The sequence below is a fragment of the Lygodium microphyllum genome, chromosome 1 (assembly GCF_053477565.2).
Source record: "Lygodium microphyllum isolate KBCC chromosome 1, Lygodium_microphyllum_v1.1.10, whole genome shotgun sequence".
Classification (NCBI taxonomy): domain Eukaryota; kingdom Viridiplantae; phylum Streptophyta; class Polypodiopsida; order Schizaeales; family Lygodiaceae; genus Lygodium; species Lygodium microphyllum.
The window spans coordinates 46,048,750-46,069,114 of record NC_141135.1 but is presented as its reverse complement, the minus strand read 5'-3'; the positions used below and the strand labels follow the sequence as shown (position 1 = coordinate 46,069,114).

At 40.4% G+C, this 20,365-nt stretch overlaps 1 protein-coding gene across 13 annotated transcripts in view; it reads right to left on the bottom strand.

The window, feature by feature from the left end:
- The window catches only part of LOC148041066 (uncharacterized), a 179,939-nt gene that overhangs the window by 105,828 nt on the left and 53,746 nt on the right, over nucleotides 1-20,365 (bottom strand). The window lies entirely within an intron of this gene.

Sequence of the window (20,365 nt, the reverse complement as noted above, 5' to 3'; positions counted from 1 at the left end):
TACTCAAACCAAGTGTAAAATAATCCATATATCAAAACGTATTGAAGCACTTGATATTAGCCAGGTAAATTAATGAAATGCATACAAATACAATTTTGCACCCAAATGATAGGTTAAGTCACCGACCGCGTAACTTGATGAAATGAATGGCAAGATGGCTAATCATATGCACCACCATCTATAACTACCTTTTTAACAAACATAATGATGCCTAAAACACCCTAAACTTTAAAGCCTCCTTCCTTCCTCCCTTCCTCCTTTACGAGCGTTCTCATCAATGCACTGCAATGGCCACTGGATGGATGATATCTACCCTTCCTACAGAACATAGTCCATGGAAGTTGTCTCTCATTGTATGTGCAAACCTAACTGCCTCTTCCTTTAAGATGGCCACAGTCTACTGGCTTACCAGCCTTTTTTACTTCTTGGACAACTTGCAACTGCTAACAGCAGGAATTATCTCAGTTTCGCCCTTTCAAGTGCAAAGAGGGTCTTCTGCTGCTGGATTGTGCTTCAAGGCTTGGACTCTAAAGCAGCAGCGAAAGCCGATAGGGAACCCTCCAGAACAGCCAAAACATAGCTGATTGCGGGAGCAGCTGACATGGCAGACCTGTGGCAGCAAGATAACCATCTGGGCAGCAAAGATGGGAACAGCAGATGTTGCATTTCAAGATGTGTCAGTCTCAGGCAGGTGCAGAACTGGTAGAAGCAGCACTCAGGAATGAAAGTGCAACAGCAATCAGGTTGCCATGGGCTGTTGTGGACAGCGGACTCCTGAAGTTTGCAGCACGGCCTGCAAACACAGATACAGCAAGTTGATGGGCAGCAGCAGCCACATCAAGGGCAGCAACAATGGTGCTCACCTCTAGAGCAGTTGTCAGGTATGGACCATGAATGCAGTCACATCCAGCATTTGGCTGAGGGCAGATGGCAAGGAGAGGGACAATTGTGGTTGCTCTACCAAGGAAAGTGATGATAACAGGGACAAGAAACTGGTCTGCCAATTATCCCCTTTTATAGAACATTCTAAGCTAGTTTTTGTACTAGAATCTCTTCTTTTGAATTCAAAGTCTCAATTTTGCATTTTGAGGCTATATGAGACCCCAAAGAATTAGCCAATACAAGCAAAAGGCTCCACCCAAAGAGATCAAGGCATTGGACAGGGGTGTAAAACAGACTGCCCTAAGTTTTGGGTTGGGTGCAAAGCTCACAGAAATACCTTGCTGTAGCTCACACACTTTTATATGACAATGTTCCATATACAAAAGACAAGCACTATGATATCATTCAACCAAAAAGTATCAAAAGCACTCATAAAAAGTATCCAACTCGGGCCAATCCAATCCTTTACTGGATATACTATCAGATTGGTGCAGAGATCTTCAAAAGTATAGATAGCCATCAACAATGACATGCTCAAATGTAGCCAAGTTGTGGAGCTTCCAGATAGTCCATAAAGCCCAAAAGCAACTCCAAAATAGCAAGATGGCATGGGGCTTCAATCTGGATGAAACACACCAAAAAGCTGAAAATTTCTTCTAAATCCGAAACATGGGAGCACACAAACACATGTGAAAGAGAAAAACTGAGTGATATCAATGTCTTGCCTAAGTGAAAGCTTAGGACTGAAACTGAGAAAGGCATGCTAAACTTCTTTGGATTGACAATCATGATAGCCAATAATAGTGCTCATGAGAAAGTACAATGATGCTATGGGGAAACAAGACTTATAGGGAGAAACTGCTCAGGTGAGGAGCTATATCAAATTTGAGGATGGCCCTCATTTATCTCATGGAGAGAGTACAACCATGCCAAGGGAAAATAAGACTTATGGGAGGCAACTAGCTCAAGTAAGGAGCTATGTATCATCTGAGGATGGCCCTCATGGATTGCTAAAGCATGGCAAATATGACCTCCTCACTGTTACTTTAAGTAGGGCGCCCTCAAAAGCACACGGCTTGGATGTTGAGCCATGGATCACTAAAGCATGGCAAATATGCCCTCCTCACTAATATTGTAAGCAGTGCACCCTTGAAAGCACATGGCTTGGATGTTGAGCCGTTAAGAATAAGGCATGTACTAATTAGAAATTACTCTGCAGTAATGCTTATGTTATTCCCCAAAAAACAGCCCCAAAAAGCATGCTGAATACGAAAAAAAAAAAGGCTTTTTTTTTTAACAGTAGGACAAATGCCCAAAAATATTTATAGAGCATGTTGTGGGCATCCATCCTATCCCTGATTATTCTATACCAGGCAGCCATCTACCACATGTGCCCACAACATATATAGGACGTCACCAACCATCTGAGGTTTGCCCCAGCCATTGTCCAGCTGTTTTTCACCTCGTCCAGCCCCCAACTGCCATCGCCAGCTCATTCACCGCATCCCACTCCTCTCACCGTTATTAAACTTCACCCACCCAATTCCAGCCATTGCCATCATCCAGGAGGCTTCACCCAGCCAATTTCTCCCAGCATTATTAAACTTCGCCCAGCCAATTCCAGCCATTGCCATCATCTAGGAGGCTGCACTCAGCCAATTTCTGCCATCACTAGCTTGCACACAATTGTATTTTCAGCTACCTGAACCCCTATTGCTGCTGCTCCAGCTGTAATTTGTAGCCTCCAGATCCTTGCAGCTTGCCCTTGAGTCCTGCCTCTATTCAGTACTTTTTTGTACACACTAGACTTTTGTAAGAGATTACTGATTATCTATTTGTTGTTTTTGTACTGAACTCACATTCGACTCCTTTTCTTGGCAAGTGCTTGTTTGGTACAATACAAAGTGCATCTTGGCAAAGTCCTTTTCTGCAAAGTGGCAATTGAACTTACTTAACCATTTAAATCCAAAAGGAACCAACAGTAGTGCTAACATCTAGACAATTTTAATCAGATGCCATCAAATGTGGCAACCCTGATTAGAGAAAAAGACAGCAACAAAGTCCCCTAGAACAACAATGAGCCAATAGTGTACAAGGAAACTGTAAAACCCTAGACATCCCGATGGATGCTAGTAGCATTGGTCACAGCGGTTACAAAGTGACTTAGTGCAAATCCACTAAGGACACTTCAGGGTTAGCGCAGCCAACTCCTACTTATAGGACTCAAGGCCCTATTGTGCCCGTGGGTTAGTGGTATAGGACACCAACCTCTTGAGATGTGGTCGTGACCTAGAGTGCTGCTACCTCCCAGGCTCAAGGTGAGCCCATTTGGCTCTATCGCTGGGATGCAAGTCCGATGTCCAATCCCTTTCATTGTGAGGGTTGCTTGTGTCGTGTCTCGTGTGTAGGTTGGATCCTAGGGGGACGTCTTAGAAACCCTCGTATTTCCTAAACTAATTCAAACGCTAGGTTGAAATATTTACGGTTCTGTTGGCTTTGACTCACACCTACGCTCACAGAGGAGTATTGGTGATTCGCATTAGGATATTGGGGCACATTTTACTCTTCGTAAGAGAGGTTTTTTCGCCCATTCACATTATTCTTTGTTTGTGTGTTTATGTTACACAGTTTAGTCACTTACCACACTTTACACACTTTTAGGTATAAGCACACCTTAAGGCACTTACACAACCCTAAGGTCTCAGGATTGTACTTTGTACTTGTCTTAAACACTAGTGAATGAATCATGTATCAAGCTATGTCTACACTCTCACTCTCTCTACTGTCTACAATGCATGTTAAGCTAATAGCTACCATCTCCATCTTCCACATTTGGTATCACAACACCCAAGTTCGCCAAGCTCCTCATCAAGCAACTCGAGGTTCGTCAACTCAACCTCGACAAGCTCTCCCTATCCAGTCTTGCGTTAAGCTCACCACCTACAACACACCTGACCGGTCAACCCAACAATTGCTGATGTCAGCATGTCTTGCACAATGCTAGTCATTGCCCCCAACTCTACATGCGCCACCTATAGTGCCACCTGCTCTGCAATGCAGCAAGCTGTGCAGCTTGCACCTGCCACCCCTGCCTGTCACAAAAGCAGCCCAGTCCGCCCTGTTTGCCAGCCTGACGCCCTATACGCCAACCTACCGCCTGTGCACCACCAACTCCAACGCTAGCTCCTACTACTCCTCCAGGTCGCCGCCACTAACCTGGACAGTTTTGACATTCACCCAACTCGTCTTCCGCTTGTCTCAAATGTAACAAGTACATCTCATTACTTTATTCGAAAAATCAAAGCTACAGCAAAGGACTTCCACAGAGAATGGTGCATTTCTACTTCAGCAAGTGCTTTTGGGCACAAATCGCAAAAATGTCTTGGAATTCGGGTAAGAAAATTCGGGGCATGTTTGGTAGACATTGGCACATGGTCTGCAGATTCAGTCTGAAATTGACTGAAATATTGCACTTTGGACAATTAAATTTTGGGGCTTTGCATTTTTCGTGCTAGTAAGCATTGTATGTGCATTGGACAGCGTGCTATTTGCTGAAATATATGGGAATTTCGGCACATTGGACAATAATGATCAAGTGTGACACAATTTTGTTAATTACAAGTGGGTGTTTGCTGTAATTACTGAAAATTTGCAGATTTCTAGGTTAATCCAACTTTAGTTATTGCTCTTGCGCCTGTTGGAAGAGTGACATTTATCCAGGCTAATAAAGGACAGAATCATGTATTCACTTATGTATCTAAAGAGGATAGATTGGACGGCAATAACTATTCTCTGTGGTCCTTCATGATGAAGAATGTGCTCATTGCTAAAAATCTTTGGGAGTATGTCAGTAGTGAATAAGTCCGTCCTGGAGTTGTGGCTCCTACAACTCCTCCCCAAGGAGGACATGGTCAAAGGCTAGCTCCAACTCAGCCACTTCCCCAAGGAACAGTTGCACAACAGGCTTGGGACACTCGAGATGCCCAAGCATTGTCACTTAATGCATTGGCAGTTCAACGGTCCATAATCCCACATGTACGGTCTGCTACTTTGTCACAAGTAGCATGGCTTACACTTGAGCAAATATTTCCTAGGAAAAGTGAGATACACATTTCTTTCTTGAAAAAGAAGCTTGAAAATGTGAAGATTGACAAAGGTGATACTATGCAAGATTATCTTAACAAAATTCAGAACTTGCATGAGCAGTTGACGAATGTAGATGAGTATTATTCTGATGCACAAACGATCTCTACTACTTTGAATTCCTTGCCACCTTCTTGTTTGGTTATTTGGCCTTTCACATGGCATTAAATCTCACAATGAGAATTTCTCCACATCCACTTACCTTTCTTCAATTCATTAGTTTATTGCTAAAAGAAAAGCAAACAAGCAAGAACAGTGGGGTAGATGTTGTAGCCTCAGAACTGGCTTTTATGACAAGACAAAAGGACAAGGGCACTCCATCGCCACTTACCTTTCTTCAATTCATTAGTTTGTTGCTAAAAGAAGAGCAAACAAGCAAGAACAGTGGGGTAGATGTTGTAGCCTCAGAACTGGCTTTTATGGCAAGACAAAAGGGCAAGGGCACTCATTCTAGGAATACTCCGCAAAGTTCTGAAAGTTCAAGCACTTCATAAAACAACAAGAAATAGGGGACACGCAAGCCAAGAAGGGCAAGTGTCATTATTGTAAAAAGCTAGATCACTACATCATAGAATGCAAGAAATGCATTGCCGAGGAGAAAAAGGGGTCTAGGATGTCTGTTTTCGATGCACCTTCTAGTGCTATTGCTACAGAGTCCGTGTCATTTGTTATTGACCATGACTACTATTTTTACACTTGCAATTACGATTTTTCTTGGGCAAATAGAGCATTCAACTCTACAAAGGATGCTAACACTTGGTTCTTTGACAATGGTGCTTCTAAACACATTCCATCCCACAAGGATTTGCTTATCTCTGTTGTTGCAACTCCTGGTTGGCAAATCTGTGCAATGTGTCAACAATGCATCTTATCTTATTAGAGGTGTTGGAGAGATTGTCTTGAAACCCATTGATGAATCTACTCTCCATTTGCAAGATGCATTATATGTGCCAAGGATAAATAAAAATTTGTTATCCATTTTTTTTTAGCAAAATGTGAAAAACAAGTCACATTTGATGATGACAAATACATGGTTAAAGATAAAGAATTCCTGACTTTGGTACTTATTGGCACATTATGTCATGGACTCTATGAGTTAGATACTCATTTGATTGATGAATCGGTCTATTTGGAATCTACTATCACTCATGTTATGTCACAAACAAAGTTATGGCATGCTTACATGGGACATGTTAACTATGGTAATTTGATGCTTATGCAGCATACACAGATGTTAGATGGTTTACCTCTCTTGGAGAGACGTCTTGAGCATATTTGTGAGGGCTGCATTTTGGGAAAAATGCATTAGTTCTCTTTTTCTCTTGATGTTGCTTTTATGGTAATAGCCAGTTGCAAATTGTGCATTCAAATGTATATGGGTGAAACCAACCTTTCTTCCATGGATGGGTGGTAAATCCATGATTACAACTTAGTTACAGTAATAAAATTTATTACAAAACTGAGAAATGCAAATTAACTTACAATCTTGGACAATGGACACCCTATTAGTTGCAAAACTAGCACCCCTTTCAATATTTCTTTAACTTAATTGAAAAAGAAGTTGATGTACAAAGGGATTCTCCCAATCCCCTTCGGTATTCCAACTCCCCTTGCTGTTCAAAATAACCAACAAGTCTTCAATCTGACATGCCCCTTGATTCGGGTAATCAATTGACCTTTAGTCACTTTGATGGAGATGGAAAATGCCCCAAATTCACTGATTTGCTAGTCCCTCCACTTAAATTTGACTGATTTCTGGAACGCTTCTCAAGATTGCTATTAAACCCTTATTTCTGCTACAAATTAGGATTTACAGCAAAGACATCTGAAATTTCTCAACCTCTGGTGATCTCAATGCTATAATCTTCGAAGCAAGGTTGAAGAAAGGCTAGGAGATAAGAGAAAATGCTAAGGAGAGAAAAAACTCAAGCTTTCTTCACGAAGAAATGAAGAAAATCAATCATTTACTACTATTCCCCTATCTCAACAGCCTATAGATGCCATCACCTACTGTTGATTCGTCTTCTCCTACCCCTGGCTACCTCAAAAGGTCCTCCAATGGTTGCAAATCAAACTAGTAGCATCTCCTTGCTCTCTTGCAAAATGAATACACTAAAATGTCTCTCTCCAACCTCTAAAGACGTTTTCAGTCTTGCATGGGCATTTTTAACAAGTGGCAACCTTTTCAAAATGTTTTTCTAACATTATCATAATTATTTAAAAAATTATTTTTAAATACTAAAAAACAAACAAACAAACAAATTAATCTAATAATTATTTCGATTCCTTGAAAAATAATCTAGCTGGCCAATAATTAAATTAGCTAAGCAACTTCCCTTCCCGAGGGTATCTATGTCATCTTTGACCATCAGATTGACGTTAGGCACCATTAAATGTCACTTCTCTAATATCATTAACTAACACTTATGGCCAAATGAATGACCTAGGTCAATAATTAGCACCACATACCACCAAGTACCTATGTGGCATAACTTTGAGTCTAGAACTCGTAAATTTACTCTAATTCCAATTACACCTCACATGTGCAACATTTACTTAACCATGTGATTAAAAATTAACCAAATGTTAAGTGAGGTTTCAAAAATACATGTCCTCATGATAGTGGACTCATGCAAACAAAGTCATTAGATGGATGTTATTATTTCATCACCTTAATTGATGACTTTACTTGCTTTTGTTAGATCTATTCATTGATTAAAAGATCAAAAGTGTATGATATATTTTTTGTTTTTATTGCACTTGTGGAAATTTAAGTTGACTATCGGATTAAGACTCTCAATTCCGCGGGGGGAGGCAGGGGAGAGTGTTCTTTTTGAAGCAAAAAGACATTGCACATCAGTATACTATTGTATACACTCCATAGCAAAATGGGTTTGCAGAAATGAATAATTGGTTACTCATGGAGATAGCCAGATCTATGCTAAAAGCAAAAAATTTGCCATATGGTTTTTGGATGGAAGCAATTATGTGTACTTGTCACATTTTGAACAAGTGCCCTACCAAGGCATTGAAAAATGTTACGCCTTTTAAGGCTTGGAACAGCCGTCAACCTTCAATCAGTCATTTTCGTACTTTTGCATGTCATGCATATCCTCATATTCCAAAAGTATTAATAAAAAGTTGGACAATAAGGCTCTCAAGTGCATATTTGTGGAGTACACTAGTGAAAGTAAAGGATACAGATTGTATGATCCTATTTCCAAGAAAGTCTTTGTTGGTAGGAATGTGATTTTTTATGAAAATACATATCAGGCTACAAATGATGTGTTTAAAGAGCTAGTGTCTATTTCTTTTGGTGATACAACTAGAGCTTCATTAAATGAACAAAATATTCAACTAGTTGCTCCATTAAACCATGCAAAAATTCAACCTATGGCTGATCTAAGTATTCAACAAGATGCTCAACTTCAGATTCATCAAGAGCATGTATATAATCAAGGGGCTAGACAAATGCATGTATCGTACTTGCAAACTTTAAAAGACAGTCACTTAAATACTCCTCTTGCTCGTTGTACTAGAAGACAAGCACATCTGCATAATCATTGGTACTAAATGGGTCTATCAGCTGAAAACAAAAGCGGATGGATCCATTGATAAGTACAAAGCCATGCTTGTGGCAAAAGGCTATGTGCAAAAGAGCGGCATTGATTATGAGAAGACATTTGCTCCTACATCTCGTATGACCACCATTAGGTATATGGTTGCTTTGGCTGCCCATTATGGTTGGATTGTGAACTAGCTTGATATTAAAACTACATTTTTACATAAGGAACTTCAAGAAGGAGTGTATATTCAGCAGCCCATGGGTTTTGCAGTTTAAGGATCCGAACACTTGGTATGCAACCTAAAGAAGCATTTGTATGGTTTGAAGCAAGCTCCACGAGCTTGGTATGCAAAAATTGATGCTTATTTACTCAACCAAGATTCATTAACAACTCATCAGAGTCTACTTTTTATGTATGCAAAGAGGGGGATCCTTGTTGGTCATTTCTCTTTATGTGGACGATCTTCTGCTTACAAGGAAACCAACCTTACTTCTGTGGATGGGTCGTCAATCCCTGATTACAACTTAATTACAGCAGCAAATAGTTAATGCAAATCTGAAAGTACAAATTTACCTATTGATCTTGCACAATGCACACCCAATTGGCCCCAAAATTGACGCCCCTTTCAGTATTTCTTCAGCTTTATTAAAGAATAAGTTGATTCACAATGGGATTCTGCCAATCCGCTTCAGAATCCAAACTCCCCTTGCTGTCCAAAGTGACCAGCAAGTCTTCAATCTATTTTTCCCCTTGATTAGGGCACTTGATTGGGGCACTTAATTGGCCTTCACCCACTTCATAGACGATGGAAATGTCCCAAACTCAATGACTGACTAGTCCTCCACCTGAATTTAGCTGAAATTCACCTTCAGCCCTAAAAAATCCAAGTCTTTGAGCTTCCAATTTCTGGCACGCTTCCTGAGGCTATTGCTAAACCCTAATTTATGCTGTAAATTAGAGTTTACAACAGAGAAATCTGCAATTTCTCAACCTCCAAGGGTGCAAATGCTGAGATCTTTGAAGCAAGGTTATGAAATGGCTGGGAGATGAGAGAGAAAACTAAAGAGACAAAAAATTCAGAGTTTCTTCACAAAGAACTAAAGAAAATCTATCATTTACTGCTATTGCCCTGTCTCAACACCTTATAGATGCAAAGAACTGAAGAAAATCAATCTTTTACTACTGTTGCCTTGTCTCAACAACCTGTAGATGCTATCATCTGCTGTTGATTGGTCTTCTCCAGCCCTTGGCTGCCTCAAAAGTTCCTCCAATGGCTGCAAATCAGACCAACAGCATCTCCTCCCTCTCTCTTTTGCAGTCTTAATACACTAAAAATGTCTCTCCAGTCTCTAAAGACGTTTTCCAATCTTATATGGGCATTTTTAACAAGTGGCAACCTTTCCAAATGATTTTTCTAGCATTATCCATAATTAAATATTAACTTTCAATATTTAAATATTAAAAATTAATCTGATAATTATTTTGATGCCCCGAAAAATAATATGACTGGTCAATAATTGAATTGATTAGGCAACTTCCATTCCCGAATATCTTTGTGCTATCTTTAATCATCCGATTGGCACTAGGTACCATTAAACGCCACTTCTCTAGTGTCACCAACTGACACTTATGGCCAAATGAATGACCTAAGCCAACAACCGGCACCAAATACCACCAAGTACATATGTGACATAACTAATAGCAACTTTTGCCTTTGACATCTCGTGATTTTCTCGAGTCTCGGACTCATTAATTTACTTTAACCCTAGTAGCAGCTCACATGTGCAACATTTACTTAATCATGTGATTAAAAATTAATCCACATATTAAGTGAGGTTTCAAAAATATATGTCCTCATGACAACCCTCCCCCTTGAAATCCTTGCAATCATCTTGGATTGTGCTACCAAATGCATCAAAAGCAAAATAGTCCACTGGAATTTTCCATAGGGCATCATAGTCAACACAACATTGCACACTGCTATTCAACCATTCCATATACACAACATATACTGAAAATTACCAGCCACCATAACATAACATAAGACTCACAAAGAATCTCAAAAACATTGCCAGATTATCATGTGACATGTTCATTTCTCATGAGCTCAACTCATGTGGCAAAACCAAACCATAGCATAGCATAACCAAGCATAAACCATGGCTAAAACATCAATGGCATCATAACATATGATGTTGTCCATGGAACTAGATATAAACCATTGAAAACTGAGCATAATCTGATCATAAACTAATCACTTGTTGATCTGAGAATTGATCACAAATTGCTGCAAATGTGACCCCAAATTGATCACAAACTCATTGCAAAAACTGACCAGCAATCAATGTAAAAATGATCCAAAAAGTGACCATAAACGGTTCTCAAACTAATCAAAAACTGAGCTAAAACTTATCCGAATTTTTGTCTCAAAATCGAGGCAAATTTTATACCAAATCAATTATAAGCTAATGCAAAAGTATAGTTCCAGTGCATGGGTGAAACTCATACTCATCTGCATACATCTCACAATGACTAGTACACTAAGTAGTGACCTCATGGCAAACATACTGTCAGTACAGTACCTTGGATGCATCTTGAATACATCCGAGATTCACTACATACAAGAGTTGTCCATAACTAGAGGAGCGGAGGTGCTAGCTCCCTCACAAGCATCAGGTAATACTCTAGGCCTCTGCTCTACTGAACCTCATTGAGCCCAAACTAAATTCCTCTCTAACTCGAAAGCGTCAAGGTAAAGCTGCAACAACTGAGGATGGTCTGCCAAGTCATCCTCCTCCATCCATTGGTGAATAATTCTGAAACTTCACCAATCTTCTGAAACCCTTACCCTTGATCTTCCTCTCTTTGTGCGCCAAAATCTGCTCTGGTACCAGTATTTCATCAAGCTCTTCAACCTCACGCTGAATTTCAGCAGACATATGCTCTAGAACATCACCATGAAAAGGCTTCAACAAACTGACATAAAAGGCAATGTGTATCCACCAATGTGGAGGTAATTTCAACCGATCTACCACACTGCCAATCTTCTCCAATACGTGAAATGGCCCACAGTATCTCATAGAGAGCTTTGGATACAATCACTCTTTGCCTTTCATCTTTTTCAGCTGTGCCTTTTCAAATTGTAGCAATACATAATCGCCCTCTGCAAAGTTCAAAAGCACACCTATGACAATCAGTTGCTCTCTTTTGCTTATCCTTAGTGAAAACTAAGTAAGCTGAAAGATGATTTTTCATTACTTTGGAAATAGCACAAGCAGATACAACAAGGACAAATTCCCCTTTCAATTTACCTCCAAAGTATAAACTTTGCCTCTATGGAAGAGGGTCACAATCTTATCATGAGTATCAATCACTGCATGCACATGATGACACCAAGGCATACCAATCAAGACATCACATCCTTCCAATGGAGCAATAAATAACTCTTCATTGTCCACATTACTTTGAATATGCAAACGAAGCTTTCCAATGATAGGAGTGACCAGCTCTGCATGTCCCTGGCATACCATACCAATCTCACCCATGGGCCCAATCTCATCCTCTCTAATGCCTAAATGGACTGCCATATCACGAGAGAGAAAATTTGACCGTTCCCCTACATCAAGAAAACTCAATGCATGCTGATCTTTGATTTTGCCCCATACCTTTCAAAGTTCAATACTCTATCTTTATTAGGTTGATTTGCCACTACATCAAGCACTAAAGCAACAATGGTTTTGCCTTTATTTCCCTTATTATCATCCTTTTCAGCTTGTTGTTTATTAGGACAGTTGCATGCTATATGCCTTTCCTGTTCATAAATATAGCATTTATTTGCAACCATCAGCTCCCTACATCGTGCATCACTTTTCCCACTCTTACTCTGCAATCTGTTTCTCTTTCCAGCCCTATTTTCAGATCTGTCCTGATTTTCAACTTTATTTTCAGATTTACCCTTTTTCTCAGCCTTTAGCTCTTTGACATGTGACTTGGCATTATTATCATGGAATCCTGCATCCTTTCCACGCAGCAATGGGTCGACTGTAGTAGCAGTTTCTATAAGCTAAGACATGCTGGAAACAGTGGACTTAATGCAAAAATCCTCAATACCCTTTGGCAAACCATAAATATACTTCTCCACCTGCTCATGGAGGGATACTCTGCGATAAGAAGTAACTGGCAGCAATGCATCCCAAAACTTCTTATTGTATTGATCCAAGTTCTTGTAGTCTTTGGAATTTAACTGATTTCAAGTTATCATAATGTCTACTTCAAAGGTACCTATCAACCAATTTGAAGTAAACATTTGCTTGAACTGGACTCAAGTGGTAGGTGACTTCCCTTGAATAAGAAGTGTAGACCACCATTGCAATGCATTTCCCTTCAAAAATGTGCCTATCTTGCGTATCTTAGATGTCTCTCTGATGTTGCCTCCAAAATAGGCTACATCAAACTACTGGATAAAAACAAGTGCTTTCAGCCTATCTTGTGCACCACTAAAAGGCTCAAACTTCACGATTTTGCCACCTTCATCATAGTCCTTCGGCGGACCTATCGAAGTCAAGTTATCATAAATGGGCTTCTACAAAAAGGGTGCATTGGCTGTATTTGCATAAAAACCAGCACTATCTAAAGCATCTACATGACCAGCACCAAATCCTTGTGCTCCAACCGTCCCTACGGGTGCCGATACATATCCATATGGCCCACTTTGTGCCCCAAGTATCATGCCTATGCTGCCATACATGGGGTTAAGCATTCCACTTGCATTACCCGGATACATTGGGTGTTGTGAGCCATGCATTGGCTGCTGCATACCATAGGTATTTGTGCCATACATTCCTGTATGCGATACCTATCCAACCATAGCATGAAAAATGGTACCACCACCAAAGTATCCTTGCTATCCCATGCTTGTATATGCATAATTGCCTTGCTACCCATTTTCCCATGGATTGCCACTACCAAGTTGGCCATGCATTTGCACTTGCTACCCCACAAATACCAATTATTTGTGCTCATCAGGCATTTTGGGCTCTTCTAAAGAAGGTCTAGGCATTTTCTTCGGTTCTTGTGGCTATCCCGAAGCTGTAGAAGGTGTCTTCTTCTCTTTGCCTTTGTTGTCCTTCTTTGGGGCATTCAAGAATCGAGTAAATTGGGGATCCTTTGCCAATTCAGTAAAAAGATTTGCTGCTATACGTATTCGATCCTTGAAGCTATCATCAAATTCTTCAGCCCCTTGCTGGTCATTAGCCTCTTTCTGCATTGAAGTGCCAACATTTGGGTCATTTTCCACATTTTCAGCATGATGTCCATGCTGAGAACCATGTCCAACATCAGTCATTGCATTTCCCCCTTCACCATGTGATTGACCAAGGAGTGATGCATCCTCTCCACTTGATCGTGTATCACCATGTGAAGATATGCTTGCTATAATTCACTGCCAACAACAATTTCAACAATAATGCAATAGTCCCAAGTTGCAATTAAGTACCACAGGCCCACCAACTCAAAGGATTTGATGATATCCGGAAAACGGAACCATGTAACCAACCTTTCTTCCATGGATGGGTGGTAAATCCTTGATTACAACTTAATTACAGCAGCAAACAGTTAATGCAAATCTGAAAATACAAATTTACCTATTGATCTTGGACAATGCACACCGGATTGACCCCAAAATCGACGCCCCTTTTGGTATTTCTTTAGCTTTATTGAAGAAGAAGGGGCAAAATAGTTTGAAGGCTTGCTGATCACTTTATTGAAGAAGAAGACTTGCTGGTCACTTTGAAGAAGAAGTTGATTCCCAATCCCAAATGGTTTTTCCAGCATTATCCATAATTAAATATTAATTTTTAATATTTAAATACTAAAAATTAATCTAACAATTACTTTGATGCCCTGAAAAATAATCTGACTAGCCAATAATTAAATTAGCTAGGCAACTTCTATTCTCGAATATCTATGTGCCATCTTTGACCATCAAATTGGCATTAGATACCATTAAACGCCACTTCTCTAATGTCAGTCAACACCAAATAAATGACCTAGACCAACAACTGACACTAGATAACACCAAGTACATGTGCAGTATAACTTATAGCAACTTTTGCCTTTGATATCCTATGATTTCCTCGGATCTCGGGCTTGTAAATTTACTTTAACCCCAATTGCACCTCACATGTGCAACATTTATTTAATCATGTGATTAAAAATTAATCCACATATAAGTGAGGTTTCAAAAATACATTTCCTCATAACAAACACATGCTAATTGGATTTCATCATTCAAGAAAAATTTGCAATAAACTTTTGAAATGTCAAATTTGAGGCCTTTGCATGACTATTTAGGCATTCAATTTATTCACGATGCTAGAGGCATTGGATAGTCGCAGTCCAGATATGTCGGTAACCTCCTTTAGAGATTTGACTTCCAAGATTGCAAGCTAGTTAGCCCACCGATGGAGACTGGACTTAAGCTGTCTTTGCACAATGACAGTGATCTGTTTGGCATTTATGCATATGCTCGAACCGTTGGATGTCTCATTTATTTATGCAACACAAGGCCAGATATTCAATTTGCAGTTTCAACCCTAAGCAGATATATGCACAGCCCACACATGACACATTGGCAAGCTATGAAGCATATGTTTTGTTACGTGCAAAGCACCAAGACTCTTGGATTGCTTTATGCCAAGGGGGAACCACTACAATTACATACTTACAATGATTCAAATTGGGCTAGCGATTTTAATTCACATCACTCTACAAGTGGAAATTGTTTCTCTCTTGGCTCATCTTGCATTTCTTAGCTTAGCAAGAAACAATCCACTATTTCCACATCATCTTGTGAAGCTGAATACAAGGCAACTTCCACTACCATAGTTAAACATGTATCACCGATACATTTGTTGGCTGATCGTGTATCTGTCACAAAGCCTATTCTTTTGTTTACTAACAGTCAAATTGCCATTGCAATGGCACGGAACCCAATGTTTCATGCACACACAAAGCACATAGAAATCTACTATCACTTTGTCAGAGAGAGGCTACATGCAAGGAATATCAACCTTGTCTACTATCCTACCATCAACAATGTAGCAATCATCTTCACCAAAGCTCTTCCTCGGGATAAATTTAAAGCATTTCGGGATGCTTTAAATTTTATCTCCTTCGGTGGATAATCCTTGTATGCTAATCATTTTTCACTCCAAGGGGGGTTTCTTGGGTTTGACTCATGCCTACCTTCACAGAGGAGTGTCAATGATCTGTAGTAGGACACTGGGACACCTTTTACCCTTCGAAAGAGAGATTTTTTCCCCCAATCCCATTATTCTCTATTTTTGTCTTTATGTTACACAGTTCGGTCACTTACTGCACTTTACACACTTTCAAGTGAAAACACACCTTAAGTCGCTCCACATCAAGTGCATCCCCATTGCGCATACCTAGATCATGATTCTCAAAGATTTTTCAAATGTGCCATGTGTCTCAAGTATTACCTTGAACGCCAATAAGATCATCCTTGTTGAGAAGGAGTTGGTGAGACACGTTTTGGGCACGTGCTTATGTGGCAGAATCGTGAGTTTGATTACTTTGGGGAGCGCTTTTGAGGCTCCAAAAGCAAGGATAATGGTTAGCGAGGTAATCGTTGACAAGAAAGAGATGCCATGAACAAGTGTTTGAAGCCATAAAGAGGTTGCCTCTTTGTAGCAACTAATTACCCTTGTACTCCCATCATAGCTCTACATTTACACCCAATTAAGAAGCAATTTGATGTATAAAAAGAATAATAATGTTAATTTATTTTTCTCTTTCTACATGACATGTACACAACCCTAAGTACTTTGTACTTATCTTAAACACTGCTAAATGAATCGTGTGTCAAGTTGTGTCTACACTCTCACTCTCTCTACTGTCTACCCTGTGTGTTGAGCTGATAGATGCCATCTCCATCTCCCACGTTCTACAGTTAAGGCCTAGAAAACAACAAAGCTCTCATGGTGAAATATGCTATTAAAGCATGAAAAGTAGCATCCCCCACAAGATTCCAAGGTAAAGATCCTTTTTTAGCACACTTCATCCCTAGCTAAACCACCAATTGTTGAAGCCTTCGTGTTCCATGAGTGGAGTCTCATTATCTATATCACTCATCTCCTAGATTTGCATGAATATGTAGCCAACTCCTCTCTTGTTTCCCTGCCTATCAAAGCATTGGTGTTCCATGAGTGGACACTAGAGTCTCATAATTTGTCAATCATCTTCTAGATTAGCTTAACAATGGAGCCACCTCCTCATCTATTTGTTTCTTCACATATTGTCACTTGATTTCCATGTAGGAATGGGAAACTCTAAGCCCTTCTAAATAGGAGTCCATATATTTTGTATTGTCCTTTAAATACTTCAAAGGGCCCCTTATTCTAAATATACTTAGAATGCTATCCCACCTCAAATAAAAGAACCTCATCATCTATGGATCTTGCACATTTGGAGTGAGGGACAAAGTTTAAGCTTGGGCCAAAGAGCACAAATACTTCTTTACTCTCCAAAACATCACAAGTGGGCCAATGTTTTGATCATGCATGCCACATGGTTTTAGAATGGAGACAAGCTAGGCAACCCACCTCTTTAAGTAGTAGGAGAGATTGAACCAGGCAATTGTTGTTGCACACAGCCCTTCAAGTCAAAGAATTAATATCCAAAGACCTCAGTTGAAAACCCCACCAAGAGTTCTCTAAACAAGTCTTATCGATGATAGCATGCTATATCATACGTTTGCCGCTTGCAATGAGTTAGAGTCCTCATCTGCCTACAAGCCACCCTCTTTGTAATAGACTCTAGTCCTCTCTAGATCTAGAGGTGTCATATAGCTCCCTGCACTCATCATCGTATCATCTATTCTGGGGCATGTCCCGAAGTCTTGTGAATTAGCTACTATGTGTGGAGTGTGGGAAGCTTTAGAGAGCAGCTTAGTGTAGGATGGAGGTGAGCTGGAGAGAGGTAGTATGCTCGAACTGTGTGAGCCCATCATAGACGTGATGGCTGCATATGTCACCTAGCTCTTGCATGAAACACACACACAAAGGGGGGGGGGGGGGGGGGGGGGGGGGGGGAGGAAAGAGAGAAACAAACAAACAAAGATGTATTTACGTCTCCAAAAACCCAAAATGGCCTATGTGAAAAAGAAAACTACATCTCCTCAACTTGAGGACAACAATGAAATGAAAACAACCAACTATGGCTACTGCAAGTATAGGCTACCATCATGTACAAAATGATCTCTTGATGATCCTTCAACTAACCTGTAGGAGCCCAACCTAATCAATATGATTCTATCATGGGATGGTCCAAGACATTAAGTCCACTAAGGGAAGGTGCTCATCCTTGATGGTGAGCAATGATGGGTCGGTTTTGCTAGAGGTAAGGATGTCAAGCATGCTGACAAGGTGGTAGGCACTATGCTGTATGGAGTGTGGCTGTTTGGTCTGTCGTGGCCCCTCTTAATGCATGGATGGTATGGTGGAGCTACTATAGTGGTAGCATTTGCGATAGTAGCATGTAGAAAGCTATCTCTAGAGCTAGTACTCAAAAACCCTAGGGCAAGAACCCCATGGCTTGCTAACTCTACCTTTATTTTTATCTTGCTCCTCAAAAACTTCTCTCTAAATGCTCGAATCTCCAACAATAATAGACCTAGGTTTCTCTAGTTCTCATACTCCATCACCCAACGGAGAGGCCCAAACCCCTCTTAGAAAGGGCAATGAAATCGCCCTCTAATCTCATAATATACACAAAGAGAGAGAGAGAGAAAACAACATCTGAACGAAAACCAACGTCACCTATCATGGAACATGCACTATGCAGCATGTGAAAGTATACAAATATATAGTCACATGGACCAAAGCACTATCCCTAAAAGTGAATGAGAACTACTAAGCAAACAAACACCAAGGCTACTAGTGAGTTTCTCTCCAAGCCTAAAGGAGGCTAGGATACACCAATGTCCACTCTACATACCCATGTGGATCCAACTTGCACGTGTGATATGATACAAGCCATACAAGCATGACATAAGCATGGGAATGGACATCACTTGCACATCTCAATCATAGAGCCAATGCATGCTCTTCCTTGAGCTTGGAACCAGTAACTCTCGAATGCCACGTAGGTCCAACTTGCGCATGTGAGATGATGCAATCCATACAAGTATATGATAGAAGCATAGAGGAATGGACACCAACTGCAGGTCTCAATCATAGACCCAATATGTACTCTTCCTTGAGCTTGGAACCAGTGGCACGACATGCTAAGCTCCCATAGGGTCCCATCAAAGGACTTGTGTACCATACCACCAGCCCACACAATCTCAATGCATTAGTGAGACTACCTCAGGGCCTCAAGTCCAAGCGTGGTCATGACTTGAGATGTGGCCCAAGGACCTCTAAGTCCTCTTTACAGCTCTAGCCTTTGGATTTGTTCACACATGGTGACCCAAGGCCAATGCTATGAGTGCCCATCTAAGATGTCTAGGGACGTAACACTTTTCCCTTACAAATGACTGTAGTCATCAGCAACATCCTAATAAATGAATTCAACAAAGCAATTCTATAAGTGATTGAACCGATGCACAGCTGGCTTGTGTCTTCAGGTGATTCTTCCATGGTTTCTAAGTATTCAAGATAAAAGATCTGACAGAATCGTTGTTAAGAGCCAATTCAAGTTACCTGAAATATTGTCTTCCAATTGTGGGACTTCCTCAACTAACGATGTGCTTGCCCTGTCTGGAGTGCTCTTTTCAATGTATAACATGGAATGACGATTAACATATGCAAAAGTAAATCCAACTGGTTATATAAACCACTTCTCTTCTTGATAATTTGGAATAGTCTACAATACCTCAAAGATGATTTGTAAGAGTTGTACATGCAGAATATGTCAGAGACCTTCAAAACCTTTATGTAATCAACATGTGCTCTTAGAGCTCTTCAATGGTATCATATGGATTCAGGGTTTGTGATCCAGAGCACTTTAATTGGGTTTCTCATGGAACCTCCGTGAGATATCTGTGAAGCCATGTGAGGACACATTACTAGAGAGCAGCTATTGGCCCTTCACTGTTTAAGTGGCAAACCGAAGCTTCTTTACTAGAGATTCTGCAAAACACTCCCCAGCAGGAAGTAGAGGTGGCCATCCAAGTTTCTTTAACAACCATCTAACACTTCATTTCTTGTTGGGCCTTCTCTCAATCTTGAGTTTGGCCACCAGGTGAAGCTCTCATCCGGAGCTTCATCTGGTCAAGAGGAGATGGTACCCCAACTAGACTGAAGGTATCCAAGTTTCAAAGGCAAGCTTGGAATCATTGACCCAGACTGCAAAGTGCTAGTCGTCAAGCTGAGAGCTTGTCTTCCAAGTGAGGACCCTGGAAGAAGCTCCTGTAAGAGGTATAAGGAGATGGGTGGTCCTTAGCAACTGAGCATCAGATGGATCTTTTACCAGACCAGAGCCAGAGATACAGGCACATGAGAGGTCGAGGCAGCCCCTTCTCTTCAACAATTAGGTTACTTCTCAGATTGGGCACATATTAGTTTAGAAACCATACATTCCTACAGCACCTTTTCTTCAGAGATTAGCTGATTCAACATCATACTCATCGTTTCCCCACACTGTTCTTTATTCAGCTCAGATATTTAAGGAAAATATGACCCACACCTTGCAACAGGCATCAAATTTTCACTTACATTTAACACACACTTAACAACCATATTTTAGATACA